This window comes from Protopterus annectens, chromosome 8.part0 (genome assembly GCF_019279795.1).
Source record: "Protopterus annectens isolate FY-2018-M chromosome 8.part0, PAN1.0, whole genome shotgun sequence".
In the NCBI taxonomy this organism is placed as follows: domain Eukaryota; kingdom Metazoa; phylum Chordata; order Ceratodontiformes; family Protopteridae; genus Protopterus; species Protopterus annectens.
This window is the reverse complement of record NC_056741.1, coordinates 1,761,640,508-1,761,663,426: the sequence shown is the minus strand read 5'-3', so window position 1 is coordinate 1,761,663,426 and position 22,919 is coordinate 1,761,640,508.

Below are 22,919 nucleotides of genomic sequence, written 5' to 3'. Positions count from 1 at the left end.
GAAAGTTTTGGACAGCTATTAATAATGTTCCACAGTCATGTAGATCTAAGACTCCATCCCCTACTACCAAAGACACCTCAACTAATATTGCCACCCAATTTAACAAATTCTTTACTGAATCCATACTTTCATTAGCAAATCCTCAAAGGTCCCCTGACTCCAATGAGAAACACAAACACCTTACTAATGAAAACAGCTTTAACTTTCAAGCTGTCTCTGTAAACTTGATTAAAAAATTACTCAAAAAGCTAAACTCAACAACACTGGCTACAGATGAACTCCCAGCCGAAATCTTAAAAATTGCCACTGACACAATAGCATAAACAGTAACCTTCTTATCAATCACTCCATCTCTGAAAAATTAGTCCTGGACCTCTGGAAAGTCTCGCATATTATTCCCCTCAATAAAGGGGGCAAGTCAAAAGAACTAACAAAGGGCACAGAGCCTAGATGGCTAACTGAAAGCAGCAGTTTCTCAGGGCTCCATAAAACCAATATAAAATACAGGAACTAAGTTATTTTTTTCAACAAAAATACTCAGAAGTAATAGATAATATGCTTTAAGCATAACATATATAAATTTAGTAGTTCTATTGAAATTTTTCCTGTCAAACTATCAAGGAGAATATTTTACTTGCTGAGATGAGTACTTCAAAGAATTCTCACTCTGACCTGGCTTTAAAAAGAGAATTACAACTGGTAACTTCTGCAATACAAGAACTGTCATTAAAAATGTGTGACTTCAAAGAAAATCTACCAAATCTCAAGGAAGGTTGTCAGAAACAAACGGATTCACTTAAAGAACTTATTCAGCAACATCAAGCCAAAATGAAAGACACAGAAACCTCCCTGAATGACACCAAGAGAAAAATCAAAGAATAAGAGACCCAGAAAGAACTTCTCATTAAACAAAATACTTGGATTCTCAATAAAGTGAATGATCTTGAAAACAGGGAGAGAAGATCTAATATAAGAATTTTTGGTATCCCTGAGGGAGCTGGAGGGGAAGATATCATCACATTTCTGAATACATGGATTCCAGAAATCTTAGATTTAAAGGATGGTTTCTCATTTGGCATCAAGAGTGCTCATAGAGCTTTAGGAAGACCAGTATCAACATCTTTTCTGCCCCTTCCAGGTTAGTAGTTATAACGTTTTTTATGTTATTTGGACAAAGAACTGTTTTTAAAAAACTGCCTGGAGGAAGAGCCCATTAAAGTATAACCAGCACCCAATAAGGTTTGACAATGATTATTCTGTTAGAGTACGGGAACAGAGGAAAAAAGCTTGGTCATTAATAAAGCTATTAAAACAAAGCAACATTAAAACTCAACTTGCCTTTCCTGCCAGAATAAAAAATATTACATCTAAATGAAATGAGGACTTTCAATAACCTGGAAGAAGCCACTGCATTCATCAAAAACAATAATGTTATATCCATATCTGAAGATATGGATTGGGCATCTCCCTCTCTGAAAAGAGTCACTGATAAACCCTCTTGGACTGATGGTAAAAAGAAAAAGCAAAAAAAAAAGAATCAAAGATTGCTGTCCCTTCTAAATCTCTCAAAGTATCTACTGCAACTTGACTTTCATTCATAATATGCATGCGTAATATTTTAAACAAGGTATGTCATGTAATTATACATATTAATGTGTAAAGTAAGGAGAGAAAAAAAGGGGGGATGTTTAGTTATCCCATTAACTGTAATACAATATATTCAGAATTATTTAAATAGTAAAGTTATATAGTAAATGCTTTTTATTTTTTTATTTTTGTGATTTAAAAGAGTGATAAATGTATTAATCTTGGTTTATTTCATTCCTTATATGTTGCTTTGAATGTCATTATTGTGGTTTTTTTCCATATAGTCATATCTTATGCTTTAAATATTCACTGATTAGCTATTAAGAGTAAATATACAGAAATGCACATTTCTAATATAAAATGTTCAAGTTTTGCCTTTGAGACCAAAAACTATTAGTAATAGAAATAATACGTCATTGTAGCTTGGTAGATTTTTGTTTAATTATTAATATGTAAGTTTACATCTTAGGAGATCACTATGTTTCGTAATAAATCAGATTTTGAAAGGTTCATAAACTTTATTTTTCTTCTGTCTAACATGACAGTCTTCATTTCCCTTATGATTGTTAAATGGGGCTTTGTTCTAGAAAAAGAGAGATATGTGAAGGTATTGTGATCTCCAAACATCTGTTATGCCTTTTCCTCAATTGCCCAGAGTTTTAAAATACATGTGTTTTTAATTTGAATTGCTTCCGGTTATATGATTTCGCATTGAGAAGCAGTTCTTGCTTGTCCAGTTTGTCAGGAAAGAGTTTGAAAAGCATAATGTGATGATTATCATTTGTACGCTACAATCTGTAAAGCCTGGTGTTGTTTGAAAATCTTGTTTGCCCGGTTTGTCTGGAAAGAATTTGAAAAGTGTAACGTAATAGTTAGCACTGGTAAATTTGCAACCTTGGAAGCTTGTTTTTTGCATTTATACCAGGAATTCTGATTGTAATTGGAATATTTTATTTACTGAAGGGATTTATGTTTTTTAAAACTATCCATGATGGTGGCAATTTGAAAAGGTGAGATTGTGAAGCTGAATGAATGATTAGTTTGTATGACTGGGGCATGTAATTATGGGCGGTTGATTCCATGATGAGTATATGGATGGTCTTGGAGAGATGGATTACATAGTAAGAGAAGTAGGTTTGGATACCAAAGATACAAGACACTAAAGTTTAGCATGCATTGATGTGACGGCTTAATTAGAGACCTCTTATTGTATTGGTATTGAAGAAGGATGTCTTCACTGTGATGCTCGTTGAGGGAGAAATCTTTTACAATATTTAAAGAAGTGAAGCTTTTCTCTGTGCTCGAGACAGTACATGTCTGATTGTCATTATCTCGGATTTCACTGAGCATGATTTATAGTAACTGTCCGAACTGAAGATCGAAGGTCCCTGTTTGGTTGTTGTGATACAGAGGGTTTCTTCCTTAGTGAAAGTTTATAGAAGTATTTGACAATGGTTTCAGTACTTTACTTAAAAGAGATGACTCTATTTACTGTAACCCAAGCAGCAAGTAATATATTTATTTCTGCACAAGTTTAGTAAAAGGTTAACAATTCGTTTCATGCTTTAGAGCTAGGCTTGTGTACATTATAAATGGCTCTATGTGAGCAATAAGTGGAATGTTTATAAATTATAATAGAAAGATATACACAGGCTTATGTACATTTGGGTGAATACAAGCAGCAAATAGCATATATAATGATTATCAGTTTACCTGTGCTATATTCTTTTGTAATGCATGAAATAAGGGTTTCAATATCTAGTGATAGTATAGCCTAAGCCTGACAGAATATTTTCTGTACTATAGTCAACAATTTATGCTTAATGAAGAGCATAATTTTCAATCAGAAGGGTTGAACTTATAATTGTGACTTTGTAAAGTGAAAATAGTGTTGTCTATCCTTTAAACACATGAAACAATGCAACTAATGCTGGCCTGTGTTTCAACATAAACACATTAACATTACAGGTAATTGAATTTAACTCTCTCATAATGTTACTCTGCTTGGCATATACTAATGAGAAATGAAATTAATATCAAGACTTGCATGTAGTCTAGATGAATAGCATATATAAGGTCAGATCAGTTACTAAATATCTAATTGTTTACTTCTTTAAATGCTGAATCTTAGTATTATATAAACACAAGTTTGTTTCCTGTTTTTGTGAATAGTCATTTTGTATTATTAATGCTTTGATAACAATGTAAGTTTTTGTTTAATTACTAGATATGAGTATTCAATCTTGACTAGTTGATTAATAGCACTGTAAGTTACTGAATTTAAGAATTATTCTCCATTAATATTTATGGTTTTGTGGGCTTGGAAAGAACAAAGTTGCTGGCTAGAATGGTTAGTCTAGCAGATTTATTTATGTCTGTTGGACTAGGAATTATTTTCAGTCCATGTTTATTGTGAGTTAAAGTTTATACAAGTGTAAATTCTAAGATTCTGCTTTTATTTAATTTTTTTCTAGTTTTAAAATGCCTGACTTAAAATTCTTATGATCAGTTTTCATGGGAAAAACATTATGGATTGAGATAAATAGAATTTTAATAAATGATTTTCTGCTAGCTCTACAGAAGGAGTTATATGAACTAAGGGGTTCAGTAATACAAAATGTTTTCATGCTATTTCTTTTCTAAAGAATCCTGATATGGACCTAACATTGGTGTCTTTAAATACTAATGGCTTAAACAACCCAACTAAGTGATCTAACTTAAGATATTAAAGAGACTCGTTTTAAAATAAATGGCACATTTATTTTGGATCCCAATAAATATAGAATATTATCTCATTCTCCTTATCATTCTAAGACTAAAGGAGTATTAATTCTTTGGAAAAAGATTTAATTAAACCCAGAAGTCATTTATAAACATATAGATAAAATAGACTCTTAACTATAGTTATACTAAAATTTAATAAATGAATTTGGAATTTAGTGAACTTAAATTGGTTCCATAGAATGGGGATAGGACTAGCTAAGAAGCACTTAGACCTCATCACAACTATTTCCAAAGGTAATATAGTAATAGGACATGATTTTAATTGTATTACAGATGTTACAGAGACCACAAATAAGAAATCCCCCCAGTTAGCACCCTCAGCTAAACTACTAAAAAAATGGACTGTAATGTTTAAATTAAGAGATGTTTACAATGCTAAAGGACAAAGCTCTTTACTTTTTTCACATCAGGACTACAGATACGACACCCAAACAAGAATAGATAAAATCTATGTCTCTCAAGCTCTATATTCTAAAATTTTTAATTTTTCAATACAGCCTTGCCCATTCTCATGTCATTATTCCCTTATACTGAAAATTCAGATAGCGTTCAAATTGTTAGTTACCACTTCTAGGATTCCTTTATACATAATAAAAATTAAAGAATTTAAAACCTGGATAAGTTCTGAACTCCAATTCTTCCTAGAGACAAATTACAAACGATAAACAAACATAATTATGGTGTGGGATTCTCTAAAAGCTTATATATATATATATATATATATATATATATATATATAAATAGAGGGAGGGATGGATTCTTGTCCCAGAGACTTCCTATACTCTGAAACAAGCTACCCATCTATGTCAAGAAAATTTACTCATTAGCACTCTTTCAAGAAAAAACTTGATGAGTGGATGGGAAATAGGAAATACACCCCAGGATCACTTCTGTGACTCTGCTTGACAGGGACACAGGAAATTAATTTTCTTGGGTGGCGTAAGCCAGGGAACCTTGTTGGCTAGGCTTCCTCAAGCCCTTGGGTCGATAGCCTAGTACCCACCTATGAACCTATGAACCTATATATGGTAAAATCATCAGCTGGTACAGAAATAAAATTAAAGGATGGGAATCAAAGCTACAAGAAGTACAAAATCAACTGTTAGTACTCAAATATAATAAGAATTTAAGTGCTATGGAGAATAAAAAGAAAATAGATGAGACAAATAATAAATATAATGAAATACTATCTCATAAAACTATTTTAGCTATGGAAAGATTAAAAATAAATGCTTATGCTACTTCCCCAAAGCATCTTCATAACTTATCTTTGAAAGTTAAAATACAATCAAAATCCAATAATATTGCTACCGTCTTACATGAAGGAAAGAAGAAAAATGTCTCAGACATAGACGATATTTTAGATGCTTTCAAATATCACTATGTTGAACATCATAAAGATGATACAAATATAACTGAATATAGAAATCTGGAAAATGTAGTCCCTAACATAAAGAAAATCTTTGAAGAATTAAAGTTAGAATTACAAAAAACAATTACACAGAAAGAAATAATAGACAAGATTAAAGAAAGTAAGTCTAATAAAGCATCAAGTATAGATGGTTTAATTATTGAGATTTATAAACTTTTCCCCACTTCTATAACTTCTCTCTTACATAAAACCTTTCTTGAAATCTACACATTAGCAAAAATTCCACCTTCCTAGAGATATTCTTTAATTATTCCTATAGTAAAAGAAAATAAAGACCCTAATTATTGTAATTCATATAGACCAATATCTTTGCTGAATAATGATTATAAACTCTTTATGTCAATCATGGTCAATAGAATGAAAATACCCTTATCTAAAATAATTGAGGAAGACCAAACTGGTTTTATATATAACATACATGCACAGGATAATATCAAAAGGATTCTAATTTTAATAGATTATTTGAATAGAGAAGATCAAGAAGCATTGATAATTGGTCTAGACATTGAAAATGCCTCTGATTCCTTAAATTGGGATTATTTAATTAATGTTTTACACATATTTGATTTTCTGTTATTCTTTATCACACTTATAAAGAAAATTTATGAAAATAATTTAGCTTTCATTAAAATAGGCCCTTTTACTTCCAAAGCAATTCAGATCACTAGAGGTACTAGACAAGGTTGTCCCATGTCTTCTATTCTATTTGCATTGGCCATAGAAATACTTGCCATCTTAATACATAACAACCCAAAGATAAGAGGAATATATATATATATATATATATATATATATATATATATATATATATATATATATATATATATATATAGTTCTAAAACAATGAGCTTCTTATATTATACAATAAAAAAATCCAAACTTAAACATGGAAACACCGGATGTTAAGTTGTCAATCTTGCCTTCATTCTTGCTGGATGGGTTCGGAGCCAATCCTCGGCTCCGACTCGGCACTTGCTAAGCTCGAGAATCACTTTTACCAGCTCAAGGCAGCCCTATATCCCATGATGCAAGGCGGTAATTACCCAGATCTCGTTTGCCGCTTCGCTCATGAGGTCACCTTTTTTACCAGCTCCTAGTAAGTGAATTTTCATTACTCTTTCAAGAGATTTAGCTATCCCAGTTTTCAAATTTTTTCCCCTTTTATAGTTAGTTAGTTCACCGATTCACTTAGACCCTATTCCCGTTAGTTTCTCGATCCCTTTCATATTTTTCTGTTAGTCAGCCCTTAGGCCTTACCCTCCCTAACAATTTCCTGTCAGGATTTTTGTCAGGTGTGTCTCTGTTTTTGTTTTAATTAGTGTATTTAAGGACTGAGTGTGTGTGTGTTTGTGTCCAAACTCAGTCATGTCAAAAGACACTAGGGTCTTAGGTTTTAAGAAGTGTGACTTGTGCTGTCAGAAGATGTCTCTGACAGACGGTCACACTTTTTGTATTTATTGCCTGGGACCCCTACACCCGCAGGACTCCTGTGCTATTTGTCATTCTTTCAGCCAGAGAGTCCTGCAGGAACGTAGAAACAAATTGATCCTGAGGGGTCTTCTCAAGCCTGAGAGCTCCCCGGCTAAGGTCGGCTCTGGGAAGCCCTCTAAGCCATCCAAGACCCAGACTTCGGTGTCCAAGTCTGTGGCCTTGGTTCCAACTCCACCAGAGTCAACATCGGCTCTGTCTGGAGCCGATCCTTTCCTTCTTGGAAAGTTCAGTACCGGCGCCGATCGGCACCGATACCCTGGCTTCGGCACCTGTGTTGGCTCCGGCTGGAGCCGATACCCTAGCTTTGAAGCATGTCTCGGCTCCGGCTGGAGCAGAAATGTCTCTATCCCAGCTCGGAGCCGACAAGCTGTCGGCTCCAACTGGAACTGAAGGTTCGGCTCCGATGGCTCCGTCGAGGAAGAGATCTAAATCTCCTTCTCTGGAGTCTATCCACTCGGCTCTGGCCTCCCCCTTACTTTCGGAGCGGAGCCATCGGAGCCGATCATCAAGGTCTTCCAGGCTCTCAGACCATGACTTGGAGAGAGTGGTGAGTAGACTACTAAAATCACAGGCACTGGCCCAGATGCTCCATAGCCCGTCTCAGCAGACGACCGCTATTCCACACCCTCCTGAAATTCCTCCTTTGACTCTCCTACAGAGCTCGGAGCCGGAGATTATTGGTACCGTGACTGTTGCTGCTTCGGAGCCGATACCACACCTTTCGGCTCTGTCGTCTTCGACTCCTATCTCCTCCTTGAGACCGTCCTTGGAGGAATCCGGTCGTCGGGCTTCCCTGGTCGGTTCCGAGGGGGCGAGTGGCATCGGACCCTTGTCCGACCCCGTTCTCCCTCTTGGAGCTTCGGCCTTGGTGAGCTCGACGCCGACATCTGCTTCGTAGCCTTCCTTTTCGGTGGGGCCGGGGATCCCTGTTTCTTCAGAGCGGGGGCTCTCGGTCCTCCCTGGGAGGGGAGCCTTCGAGGTGATGAGGAGTGTGCTAGCCCCCGAGCTTAGTCAGCAGTCGGTTCCTTTAGCTCCTCCGTCCATGGTGCCTGTAGATGTCTCTTCCCACTCTCTTGCTCCCAGACCCAGAGATCCATTGCCCCAGGTTTCCCCATTGGAAAGAACTTCCTCTTCCGAGGTTTCTCCTGATCCTTCAGGAGAGCCCCAGCGTAAGAGGACCTGCAAGAGGAAGCACTTAGACTCCCCTGAGTCTACGACATCAGATACCGACTTAGATGAGTCGGAGGGGTCCCCAAGATCCCCCTCTGAGGATGTCTCCTTTTCAGACATCCTCGAACTCCTAAAACAGAGGGGAAACTGGCCCTCCATTAATCCCTCCGAGGATGAGTCGGTATACCTGGAGGCTTTTGGATCTTGACCCTCCACCTCCTGGGTGTCTCTGCCTTTCGACCCCCTCATGGATGTGATAGCTCGAAAGGCGTGGGCATCTCCTGATTCTGTGGAACCAGTCCCCAGGAGGCCTTCTAAATTTATCACGGCCCCCAGTGAGAAACAGTTTCTTACGAAAGGTGTTCCAGTTGATGCCATGGTGGTGGCAGCCGCCACCAAAAAGAAACTTGCAGATCCTTCTGTACCAGTCCATCCTCCTAACAAGGAGTCTAGGACCATGGACAGGTATGGTAAGCGGATGTTTTCCTCAGCGACCTTTGCTATGCGTTCGCTGAATTATTTATGTCACTTCACCTGACTTCAAAGAGACATCCTCAAAGAATTGGGTGAGGTAGTACAGGATCCGTCAGCTGCTGGGGCTCAAGAGAAGATTGCCTCTCAGCTGCGAATCCTAAATTCCATAACTAACTCCTCCATGCGGCTCATTTCTTATGCAGCCGATGGGGCGAGTAGAGCCGCAGGCACAGGAGTGGCTCTTAGACGTCAGTCCTGGATGCGGCTTTGCAATTTCGCAGACCCTTTTAAGGCGTCCTTCACAAATTCCCCCTTTGATGGCACAACTTTGTTTGGGCCTCAGGTGAAGGACACATTGACCAGTTGCAAGCAAGACGGCAAGACTCTTTCTGCCGTAGGAGTCCGTTTCTCCACCCCTTCTAGACCTTACCCCAAAGGTCAGAAGGGGGGGAAATGTGGTTCCGAAAATCTCAGGGAGTCATGCCTGATGCACGTGGTCAGTTTACCCCCAGAGGCAGAGGGGGTAATAACAATAGACGCCGCCCTAGAGGCAGAGGGGGTCCGCAGAACCAGGGCAGCAGAGAGCCTCTCTCTGACAAGCCCTTCCAGCATCCTTGAGGTGTTGCCCGACTGCCCACCCTTGGAGGCAGTCGGGGGGAGATTGTCGCTGTACCCAGAATCCTGGCTTTCCCTCTCTCAAGACAAATGGGTACAGTCGATCATATCCGAGGGTTACAAGATCCCTTTCGAGGAAAGCCCCTTCCCTCAAAAAGGTTCCCTTCCAGATGTTCCACCCAGTCTAAGGGAAATTGCAAAGCTAGAGGTTTCAAAGCTTCTAAAAAAAAAGGGCCATCCAGCCAGTTCCAACAGATCAATTAGAGTCCGGAATCTACTCAAGGTTCTTTTAGGTTCCCAAAAAGACGGGAGACTGGAGACCAATATTAGACCTCAGCAGGCTGAACAAGTCTGTCAAAAAGACAAGATTTTGGATGGTCACACTTCAATCGATTTTGCCCTTTCTGGGCAAAAACATCTGGATGTGCTCCATAGACCTTCAAGATGCGTACTATCACATAAAAATCTACAGATGCTCCAGAAGGTTTCTCCGCTTTCGGCTGGGGACCAGTCATTTTCAATTCAGAGCCCTGCCCTTTGGTCTCACTACAGCCCCGAGAGTGTTCACCAAATACATGGCAGCGGTCACGGCTCACCTGAGACATCAAGGATTCCAGGTGTTTCCGTATCTCGACGACTGGCGCCTCTCAGCCACCACCAGGCATCAACTTCTTCAAGCCAGAGATTATACTCTACGTCTCTGTGGTCAGTAAGGAATTTCAGTCAACTTCGAAAAGTCTTCCTTATCTCCCTGCCAATCTATTACCTTTATAGGCGCAGATCTAGACACTAATCGGATGTCAGCAAACCTAACAAGTCAAAGAATCCTAGATATCTAAAACCACGTTCGGATCATCCTATCCAGCAAAAAGATACAAGCCAGGTTGGTCCTGAAAGTGTTGGGCCTCATGGCAGCCGCCATCACACTTCTTCCTCTGGTCCGTTTTTACATGCGTCTCCTACAATGGATGTTGTTTACCCAATAGTCCTTCCAGCAGCTTCCCATGCGTCACAAGATCCTGGTGACACAGACCTGCAAGAGCCATCTATCCTGGTGGACTTCTTCTCCCCTAGTCCATCAGGGCAGACCATTTGTCCCCCCGGCCCCGGTAGCCACGGTCACTTCGGATGCCTCCCTGATCGGGTGGGGGGGGCATTATCAGGGCAGGATGGTTCATGGCACATGGCAACTGTTCGAATACCACCTGCACATAAATGTCCTAGAGATGAGAGCAGTGCTTTTAACGTTGCAAGCCCTCAACGACTTTCTTCCCTTAGGAACTGTTGCAGTTCACATGGACAACATGTCCGTGGTGTGGTACATCAACAAGCAGGGCGGGACCAAGTCCTATCCCTTGTGTCGAGAAGCTCTCAGACTTTGGCAATGGGCGATCTCCTCTCATCAGTTTCTGGTAGCAACGCATATCCCCGGGAAAACCAACATAATAGCGAACAGATTGAGCAGAGCTATACTCATGCCTCACGAGTGGTCTCTCAAACAATCCATAGTGGAGGAGATTTTTCAGAAGTGGGGCCGCCCATGCTGCGACCTTTTTGCTACACCCCAAAACAGCAAATGCCTAGACTTCTTCTCTCTCTTTCCACTTCCGGGCCATCCCCCCAGAGACGCTCTTACCCAAGATTGGCCCCGGGGACTTCTTTATGCATTTCCCCCCTTTCCATTAATACTGCAAGTACTCCAGAAAGCTACCGTCTTGAGAGCCAAAATGATTCTCATTGCCCCTTACTGGCCTTGACAAATTTGGTTCCCGTTCCTTCATCGCCATCTCATGGTGCAGCCTTGTCATCTGGACCCAGTTCCAGATCTTCTGACCCACCAGTCGGGTCAACAGCTCAATTCGTTCCCTCAACCTCACCGCTTGGTTGCTCCACTTCCTTCCTTAGCCAGGCTTCCTATGATCTCTAACCCCGTTAGAGATATCATAGTAGCTTCTCTAAAGTCCTCTACCAGGAGGATTTACTCTAGCAAATGGAAACGTTTCTCCTTTTGGGCAAAGTCTAAGAACATAGACCCTTTTACTGCCCCTATTCAGTCAGTCTTGGACTTTCTAGCTGAAATTTTTCACTCCGGTTCTTCTTCTTCCACAGTTAAAGTCCAGTTGGCAGCAATCTCTAATTTCCATGTCGGATTTGCAGACCAGAATATTATGTCTCACAAACTTTGTAAAGCCTTTCTCAGAGGGGTGTTCCTACTTAAACCCCCTGTTAGAGATCCTCCACCACAGTGGGACCTAAATTTAGTGCTGGCATCCTTGATACTTCCCCTTTTCAAACCGGCTGCTACATGCTCATTAAAATTTATTTCTTGGAAGACATGCTTTCTAGTTGCTATTACTTCGGCTAGGAGAGTGTCGGAACTACGTGCTCTCTGTGTTTGTTCCCCTTACTTGGTCTTCCACAAGGATAGAGTATCCTTAATAACCAATCCATCCATTTTTGCCCAAGGTTGCTTCTAAAACAAATTTGAATCAATCCATTGACCTTCCTGTATTTTTCCCAATCATTCTAACAGGGCAGAACAAAGTTTGCATTGCCTAGATGTTCATCACCAACTCAGATATTATTTCGACAGAACAAAGCAATTTAGGAAATCTGATCAGCTTTTTCTTTCTTATGCTGAAAATAGGAAAGGTCTTCCTGTTTCTAAAGTAACCTTATCCAGATGGCTATCGTCCACCATTTCTGACATTTATCAGCTTAGGGTCAAACAACTGATTTCAAAACCTAAAGCACATTCTACTAGAGGTCTAGCCATATCTGCAGCCTTTCAGGCTAGACTACCCTTGGATACTATTTGTGCAGCAGCCACTTGGGCCACTCCTCATACCTTTGTTTCTCATTACAAATTGGATCTGGCCTCCAGGAACAGGGCAAGTTTTGGTTCCACAGTTCTCAAGAGTCTGTTCCATTGAGCCACCCAGGATAGGGGTGCTAGGGACGCGGTCCCATCCAGCAAGAATGAAGGCGAGATTGACAACTTAACATTTAGAAGTTATGTACCTACCATAATGTTCCATGTTAGTTGTCTTCTCTCACCTTCTTTCTTGTGTCCCTCCCTCCTGTCCCCCTAGCCTGGACAGACCTTGATTTTTCCTTTTTCTCTGGAAGATTGTTCTCCCTTGGACACCAGTTAGCTCTGAATCTCCGTTACCTGGTTCCCCTTACAGTCTTCTCAGGTTAGTTGTTCTTCTTTCCTTGTGGAAAGATTGCGGGCAGTTTTTTCCTCTAGATACGAAACGAGATCTGGGTAATTACCGCCTTGCATCATGGGATATAGGGCTGCCTCGAGCTGGTAAAAGTGATTCTCAAGCTTAGCAAGTGCCGAGTCGGAGCCGAGGATCGGCTCCGAACCCATCCAGCAAGAAAGAAGGCGAGAGAAGACAACTAACATGGAACGTTATGGTAGATACATAACTTCTAATTTAATAGGACACAACACAGAATCCCAATGACTAAGAGCTTTCCCCCATCAGAGTACTGTTGGGTGGTACAAACAACATTTAAATAACATAAAATTCTATTACCCAGCCAATCAACATTCAATGACATCATCATAGCACATTTAAATTTAAACAAACAGGTGACAAATTGTAGTACAAAAATATTATCTACTCAAATCTAAAATGTATAATATGTAAAAAATACTTTTTGCCAAAAGATGTTGAAAAATTAAACCTGTACTTGAATTATAAGACTTTTTTATGTACAAAAATGTGAAACACATTCATATCTTAATTGCTTTAATCTTAAGCATAGAGAGAATAGCAATCCTGTCATTTTAAGTCCCGGTGGATGAGTGGCATTTAATCTAAGTTGCCACACATTCTCCAAATTTTCCACCTTAAGCTTTAAATAACCCCCTCTTTCATTGCATATCACCCTGTCTATAACAAAAAAATGATTTTTTTTAAATTGGCAAAGTTTAAACTATGCCTATACAATGCATTGTGGACATCTTTGATTCTGATGGCCCTGACATGTTCAGCAATGCTTTCCCTCAATTTACATTGGATGAAAGGAGGGCATACAGCCAATCAAATCAGCAGCAACCTTGTCGAGGGTGGGATTTTGGAGGGTGGTTACGCTTGCCAGCAGCAAGTTTCTCAGACTTGAATGAGGAGAGGAACGAGCAGCCCTCTTTGAACAAACAGATGGAAATATTTGAAAAGTCGGTGAGGAAGTTCAGAAGTTTGCAGTTGGACAATGCTTTTCAGAAAATCTTTGGCCTTGAAGCAAGTTCCTAAGGGTCTTCATATTTGGAAACTGCCAATGGGTATAGAGGTTAATTTTCCTGCCTACAATGAGCTTATTGAATTATTTAATAATATGGGTCTTGACTACTATGAATGAAAATGCCTTATCAAAAAATCTTACAGTAACTGATAAAGATAATAGAATATGGTACTACTTAAGTATTAATCTACAATATAATACAGTAAAACCAACTAAAGTAAAGCTAATAAATCATATTTTGATGTCTTTAGGAAATGTATTAATACAAATATGGACATAAAACTTTGGTATCCATTCCTAATACCATTCAATATTACAATAATCTTTCCTGATAAGATAAACAGAGAGATTTTTAATTTATGGGGAAATAGGAACATACTATGTTGGCTTCACTGTATGGAAAATCAAAAACTTCTGGATGCAGAAAAGTTCTGTCAGAACTAAATCTTAGCCACACTATTGCATGGTTTTGTAGTTACCTAACAGGGAGACAGCAGGCAGTTAAATGACACCAGGAGCTATCATCTCTGCTCCCAGTTACAATAGGAGTTCTACAAGGCTCCATTCTCAGACCTCTGTTGCTTACTCTATTCACCAATAACCTTTATACCTCTACTCCCCTCTCCTCAGTCATCTACATTAGTCTGTGCCTTCTTCTCCCTCTGGGAACTACACCAGTAAACTCAGGCTTCCATTCTCTCTGTTGAATCTCGGCTCACTGACCACCAGCTAATACTCAATCCAAACAAACCAAATCTTATCATCTTCCAACCTATACAACATAGCAATCCTGACCTCTCATTTAACATCATATCCAGTAACAAACTACTATATGTCCTATTACCCACCCAAAGCTTTTCTTGGAGTTGTGATTGACTGCAACATGAGATTTGATATTCATATCTCTGTCACTATAAAGAAAGTCCATAAAAACTAGGTATTCTGTATAGAAATACACAGTTCTTAACAAACCCTGCTAGGGCGACTATTACACACACACACACACACACACACACACACACACACACACACACACACACACACACACACACACACACACACACACACACATCTAATCTCTACACTACTATATGCATCTCCAATCCTGACCAACCTTATAAAATCTGACTTAACCAAACTAGAATCCTGCTATAATAAAATCACCAAATTCTCTACTAATAATTCTTACAGATCACACTACTGCCAGCTCTTAAACAGCTCAATTGGCTTGAACTCCTAACCTACTTCTATATAATCAACTTGCCCTATCACATAAAATTCTAAATCCTTCTGTGAAAACCCCTTCTCTTCAAGACCTGATAATTCCATACACCTGTAGCAGAAACCTCTGCTCCACTAACAAGCTTCTCCTCAAAGTAACTAAAGATAATAATGCCACTGGTTCATCCCTCTACTCGAACACAACAGCCAAACAGTAGAATAAACTTCCCCTCTCATCACAGCTATAACTTCCACACATGAATTTAAAAATTCCTTAAAAACACATTTGTTGAACTCATGGCTCTGCAATTGCAACAGTCCAGGTAAACACTAGGACATCTCCCTTCTCCCACTCTGTCTCCTTATTTCTGTACTTAGCAATCATGCCTTCTTCCTTTACTTTCTTTCTTCTCTTCACACATCAATTAAAATTATGCCAACCTGTACCTAGAGACTTAGACAGTTACAAAATTGTAACAATACTATCTGTTGAAGCTAATATTTTAAATTTTTATTGCTATTATATAATTTTATATCAATTTTATGGTAATCATTAAATAATGTCTACTTGTCAGTATTGTACTGTACTGTGTGAATTCAAATTGAAATCTATTATTGTGTGTGTAAATGTTATTTGTAGAGCTTTTCTCCCCGGGCCTCCCCTGGAAAAGGACCCATATCCAGTCAGAGTTCCCCAGTAATCATATGTGAAATAATTAATAAATATAATAAATAAATAATTGTCACACTTTGTGTTCTTCTTGTATTGTACCCAGTTTCATAACATTGTGACTGGTCAAACAAACTTTACTTTCCTCAATTAAACCTACCTCAACTTTGCTGAAAATTTTAACCCTCCAGAGAGATTTGGGGACAGATGTGGATAGTAAACTAGCTTTTGAAAAATGTGTCTAAGGTTTAATTACTATGGACTGAGTCCTATCAGCCAAAATTTAGAAAAACATTATTTAGCACAAAAAAGCAACTTTATTAGCAACCAGGAACAATGTGTAAACACCAGAAATGAGCTAGCATCTCGGCATATGCCTTCAAGGTTCAAAAGTTTTAAACAGTAAAGCACTTAAATTGTTTGTCAATTAGAACATTACTAAATAGAATAATAGAATGTACCAGAATGCATATGAATTTAAATGAAAACAAAAAGTAACACAAACATAAACATAAATCAAAAATAATTCAGTTGAAACTAATGAGTTCATAGAATAACAATAATAATAATAATAATAATAATAATAATAATAATAATAATAATAATAATAATAATAAAACCGTTATATTAAATATTTCATATGTAATTCATTATTAAGGCCCTTTGGTTGCAAAGTATCATAAGAGAAAATAAACTAAGCCTCCTCTTTATTTATTATCTCATTTTTTGGAAGCATCTTGGAGCCTCATTTCATAGAAGTTTGGATATGTGTATTTTGTGTTCAACTGGCTTATTATTATTATTATTATTATTAGTAGTAGTAGTAGTAGTAGTAGTAGTAGTATTGTTATTATATGAACTCAGTTTCAACTGAATTATTTTTGCTTTATATTTTCATTTAAATTCATATGTGTTCTGGTACATTATGTTGTTCTATTCTTCTATGTAGTAATGTTCTAAGTGATGAACTATTTAACTGCTTTACTGTGTTAAAATCTTTTGAACCTTGAAGGCATATGCCAAGGTGCAAGTTCATTTTTGGCTTTTACACATTCTTCCTGGTTTCTAATAAAGTTACTTTTTGTGATAAATGATGTTTTTCTAAATTTTGGAGTGGGAAAGAGTTTATATTTAGCAATAATCACAAACGTTGTGTTTGTAAGTCCTATCAGCCCTCTCAAAAGTTAAGTATAACTCATCCTTGGGCACTCATTACATACAAGATTGTCTAATTATCATTGCCAAATATGGCTAATTTGATCACGTACTTAATCTCTTTAATCTAAGCCACTCCAATGGTTATATTCCCAAAGCCTGGAATTAGCCATTGTAATGCCATAACACAAGGGTGGGTCAACCATTAATATTGATAACAACAGACAATATTACTAGCCTTATGTCATGAAAGGAGACACTGTCAGCCCAGCTATCTGGAATTTTGCAAATAATTGTATGTCATTTGTGAATATCAACATGATTCATATGCTTGTGTTACAAATGTATTAGAACTATATGTATGGTTTGTACAAACATGTGCCGAAGAGATATTTTACAAATTGCTGTCTAAAGATGTAATCACTGTGTACCCTACTTGAAAAGAACAGAAATGTGCCTGCACTGTTGTAACTGTTTAGATGTATATATGTTAGCAATGGAAACTGGAACACAAGAGATTAACATCAGAAAAATATCTGAAATAAAATGACTTTATGGCCACATAATAAAAGGATGCTATCTTTAAGTTTCAGTACAGTAACATACACAATGTCTAGAACTAGATGTTCTCTGTATTGTCTTGGAAGTCTGTTATTTTTTATGACTTCCACCATTTGCCAAAGATCTGAGGTCTATGTGTTTTCACAGGTAGATGCTAAATGCTACTAGCTGCATCAATGGTTGTTTTTTTACCTGGACAGAGACAGATGACAAGAAATGATGTCACTCTGCAAGCTATCCCAGCAGTAATATTTGAGATATTAATTTAAAAACTCTTTGAGAGGGACTGAGTATTCTGTATTTTGTCTTTGATCTGACAACATCAAGATCCACTCACCACTTCTGCCTTGCTGCTCTAATTAAGTAAGTTATTAGGATACAGTAATTCTCTTAGATACAGTCAGGAATATAGCAAAGCTTAATTTAGATGTTTTTATTTATTTATTTGAGATGTCCTGCAATGTTGTTTTAAATATTTCCTGTGAATTTGAACTCTGGTGTTACTGTGATTTTATATAAATATATATATATATATATATATATATATATATATATATATATATATATATATATATATATATATATATATATATATGAGTATTTTCTTGATCTTTTATTATTTATTATTAAATATATTTAAACCTTTCATTGTGGCTGATATCTGTGAGACATATTTATGTTCTGAGAGTACTTGAATATTTATTTGGTGGGACTGTGTAGGCCACTTCTAATAGCCTTGCTCTTGGTCAAACTACCATTTGTATTAACAGTGACATTACAGAGCAAGATTTGACACCCTTTGTTATGGGCCTGAAAGTAGCTGATAAGGAGTGACTGTTAGCAGAGGAAACTATATTATAGTCTGGGCAGAAGAGAGCATAGCTAGTAAACCTTTGCCAGCCTTTCCCAGGTGTGCATGTATACAAATCAAATGTCAAAGAGTGTGTGTGTGTCAGCTACTTGGGCAGGGGCACATAGAACTAGTTGAACAGAGAGGGTGCTGGAGGTCTTGACTTGGTCACTCAGCTGAGATCTCAACTCTATAGCTGTGCCAATGGGAAGTCCTACTGGGGATCTGGAGAAGGAGGAAGAAACCAGCCCCGGGCTGAATGTGATCTCTGTGTGCTCTTAAGAGAAATTGCACTTGATGCAGAGAGCTGCATCTGGAAATACTGTATCTGTAACTTGACATCCTTCCAATGTACAGCACCCAATGGTGCTAGTGGTGAGGACTGAGGCTCCTTGATTACTGGTCCAGTGGTGGGAGTCACACCTTATATGTAATGTTATGTAATGTATAATGTCATAAATCATTAATCTAGACCTTGAAAATCTCTTGATTCAGAACCCCCATCAATTGACCTTTAATAAAGCCAAGTTCTGCCTCTTTAGTCAGTGAAGCAGTGGGTATCAGTTATACAGTACATAGCATATCTGGACCTGGCAAAGGCCTTCTTCACTGGTGTCTATACATGTCTTGCTAACATACTTGTAAACCTTATTACAAATTCTTATATTGTGAGATGAATAGCTAACTAGTTGTTTGACAGAGCACATGTAGTTAAAGTCACAGGTGCCATTTCCAAAATCCAAAAAAAAAAAAAAAACAGTAGTGTACTGCATGGCCCAGTGTTGGGCCATTTCCTAACTGACATTGTTTTTTTCATTTCTTCAGGCAAATACTTCTGTTCTGTAGTTATTCAGATTTGTAGATGACATTAAATAAGATGTTGCTGTTTAATCTACCATTAACTCATAAATTGTTTCAGCATGGGTTAGAGTATGTAATCTAACCTAACCTGCCTTCTAACAACCCTTTCTGTAGTTTCATAGGTTTATAGGTGTACACTAGGCTAATGACCACTGGGACCTTTATAAGCTTAGCCATGCATCCCAAATGTATCCTGCAAGTGTTTTGAGCTTTAGACATTATATTAAGAGGTATATGCAAGCCAGGCTATGATTTACAGACTGCCTCTGTCCATTAGAGACATAGGTACTGGACCTAGGGTGTATTTCCATTTTCCCATCCACTGGTCCATGATACGCTTGAATAGGGGTTAGGGAAGAACTCTGCTTCACATGGATGAGAAGCCTGTTTGAAAGGAGGGGTATTCTCTAAAGTACGTTTTTATCCCTTCAACATGTCCTATTTAAGTCACAAGCACGGTTCAAGTCCCTAGATCGAGTAATTCTAATGCTGTTGGTTTTGTGGATATGCAAAAGTTCCATCAGAGCTGGATCCAAGGATGCCTTGTATGTTTGACATAGACTGCCCCTCAGCAGTCTGTAAGAAACTAAGTAAAGAGATAGGACTTTGAGGCAATAGAGTTTGCAAGTATCTTCTGTGGACATTCCAGTTGTTGCAGATGCCTGGTCAAGTACATATTGAAGGGTGCATTGTATTCAGTGATGGGTCTGAAGAGGGGTGAATACCCAGGAACAATGACATCCTTGGAGCTAGATATCATGACCTTGCTTATAAATTGAGCAACAAAGAATGATGTCTTTACTACCTTAGATACATTTTTCAAAAGCCAGGTTACTATTCACATATGTCCCCAAATCCCTGATTACTGGGTCACTGTTATGGGTTAGTTATCAAAGAGGTAGTTTCCTGGGTGACTGGCTTCCTGAATCATACTATTATGCATTTCTATATCATTTTAGTGTATTGGGGGAATTCTTTGATTTCTCCTAGTTTGCAATTATATGCAAACTTGGTCAGGCAGAGGTCTTTGACACTGGCTATGACTTCTGTGAAGTAAATGCCAAAAAGAACTGAGCCCAGAACAGGACACTCAGCTATGACCATCATTTTGCTTCTATAAGAAACATCATTCAGAGAAAATCGGGTTATGTTTTTGGGACTTTCAGATTGACCGTCAAGTTGGGGTCATCTCCTAAAATTATATATAGAAGGGGAAAAATATCAAGACAGACTATTTTTGAAAAAACAGGCAAAGGTGGCAGTATCAGACTAGGGCAATGAATAAGTGTGGTGCCTGGAAAGAATGTAGATTTATTTATAAGATGAGCAGCATTACCACTGGCAATTACAACAAAGTGTTCCCTGTCCCAGGCATTTTTGATTGTAACACCAAGGGGGTTGTTTGTGTGGCCAATTGTGTGTCTTGTCAGCTTTCTATATAAGTAAGATGGAAAATCATCTTAAGAAAAGAATGTATCAGCACACCTATGAAGTTAGAAGGATGGACAATGCCAATGCCCTTTACAGACATAGTAACACTTGCCAAAATTTTAAGAAATTAATTTTTTGTGTATTCGAGAAGGTGGCTTACAATGAAAGGGGAGGGAATTGGTTCTACTATCTTGAATTTAGAGAGACACATTGACAGATTCTGTGTAATGCCACACAAATGATACGGTATCAGTTAGTAGGGTGTTGGCATTTAGAGCTGACAAAATATAAGACACTCTTATTTGGTAAATGAACAATTTTATACACTTTTAATGAAAATAATTGATTTTAATGTCTTTTTTTGGTCATTATCATTTATTTTAGTGTTGTTAACATTTTTTTAAGTCTAGCTGGTTCATCAGGTAATGTAATGTTTATCAACATGTTTCTTTTGTTTTCAATGTCTTCATTATTCTTACTAACTTCTATGTTTTTGAGTCATGATATTATGTTTGTGTATATATTTTTAACAGATGAGGGTGAACATATTTATGTATTTCAATGGACTTCCAGCCCTTTTGCAAGGTTTTTTAAAAGAAGTATGTGGACAGTGAGTTAATTAATGGGCTTAATTGTTCAAAGACTATGATCGGTTATGTACTGTCATTTAAACTATTGTTTTTACTGAATAAGCTATCTGATAAAGTTCCACGTACAATAAAAAAATGAAAACACTTATTATGTCTTGTTACAAGAATAATCAATAGCCTAAATTAAACTCTTTGCCAGACCCAGTAAACTACTCCTATCCAAAGAAAACTGAGGAGGAGTAGAGATACATGCTTGGTTTTCTGTTTTGTTTCATTTTGACGGGAAAATGGGACAAACTGTATTACTAATGGCAGCAGCAGCAGCTTCCCGGGGGATGGGCTCAGCATTCTGACACAAAAGGAAAACCCTTCCTTGTTCCCTTTTCCAGGACCGACAAAAGTGCCCACTAAGGGACCCCAACAGGGTTAGAGGATATAGCTAACCCCGGTCCATAGTAACTATGGGTGCTACACCATAGGTATCTTGGGAAAAAGATGAGTGGTCTGAATTCAAAACAAATGATCACCGCAGAGTCACCCACCTATCACTGATCAAGTTGCTAGCCTGATGTGGTGACAAAGGATGCTTGTTTAATTTTTTTCTTTTTGTGGCTGGAAGAAGGCCCTATCATGGGACCGGTAGTCTGCTCCGTGTTGTTGTGTTGTGTCTTTTGGCTTTTCCCGGTTAGGGGTTGCCACAGCGGATCTCCGGTCCGCTAATGATTGGTAGTTGATTTTTACGTGCCGAGTTACCAGCCCTGACGCACAACCTTCAACGAAGGTACGTCCATTCATGCATGTCTCCACGCAGAAGATGCTCTAGCTGAGAATCGAACCAGACAGCATTGGTCAAGCCAAAAATCTTGCCTCTTTCCCAAGGAAGAAAACAGCAATTGCTGTTAAACAGTACCAGTCCACAAAAGTTAGTTTTTGAGAGAAAAACAGTAAAAGGCACTTTAAAACACTATTCCAGCCCATACTAGGAAAATAAACATGATTTCTCCGTACAAAAACTGTTTTTAGTTACTTTACACAAATTTTAAACTGAAAGAAAAATAAGCGCTCCATTTAAAAGTATGTTACACTCTCAAGACAGTCCGTTAAAACATAATACTCTTAGCTTTAAAATACCTTTCCTGAAGAGGAAAGTAATAGAAAGTCAACAAAATTAGGGAACTGGAAGACTTTTTCCCCAAAGAGAACTTATCTGCCCAGCAAAGAAAAGCAGAAGCCGACCATCCATCCTTGAAAGGCTCAGAGGAGCATACTCTTCAGTAGCAGTAAAACTATGAAGGGATTCGTGCTCAAACTTGCCTTTTAATCAGGTTAGCTTGAGCTGCATGACAGTTTGGGCATGTGGAAGGTGCCCTGAAGTTTGGGAAACTATCTGGTTGTCATATCCTTTGCAGGATATAACCTATATAGCTAAGGCTACTGCAGCAGTGATCAATGTGATGAACATCTGAATTTGAAAGCAGACATTCTAAAGTTGACGGTTTGTGTTTTCTTGAGGTTTTCACAAGTCACATAACTGTGTGGATCTGCAAGTAAATTAAACTTTGCTTGATTTAGCCTACCTACTCTGTACTTGTAATACAATTCCTAAAGAAAAAATGTTTAGAGTGATGCTCCTGTCTGGCTCAGGAGATATTAATTTTAATGTCATATTTCCATTGAAGCTATGGAATGATCACCTTGTCATTATTTTATAGTAAGTTTGATGCCCTAAAGTATACCTCCTCTCATACACACTCACGCTCACACACACACACA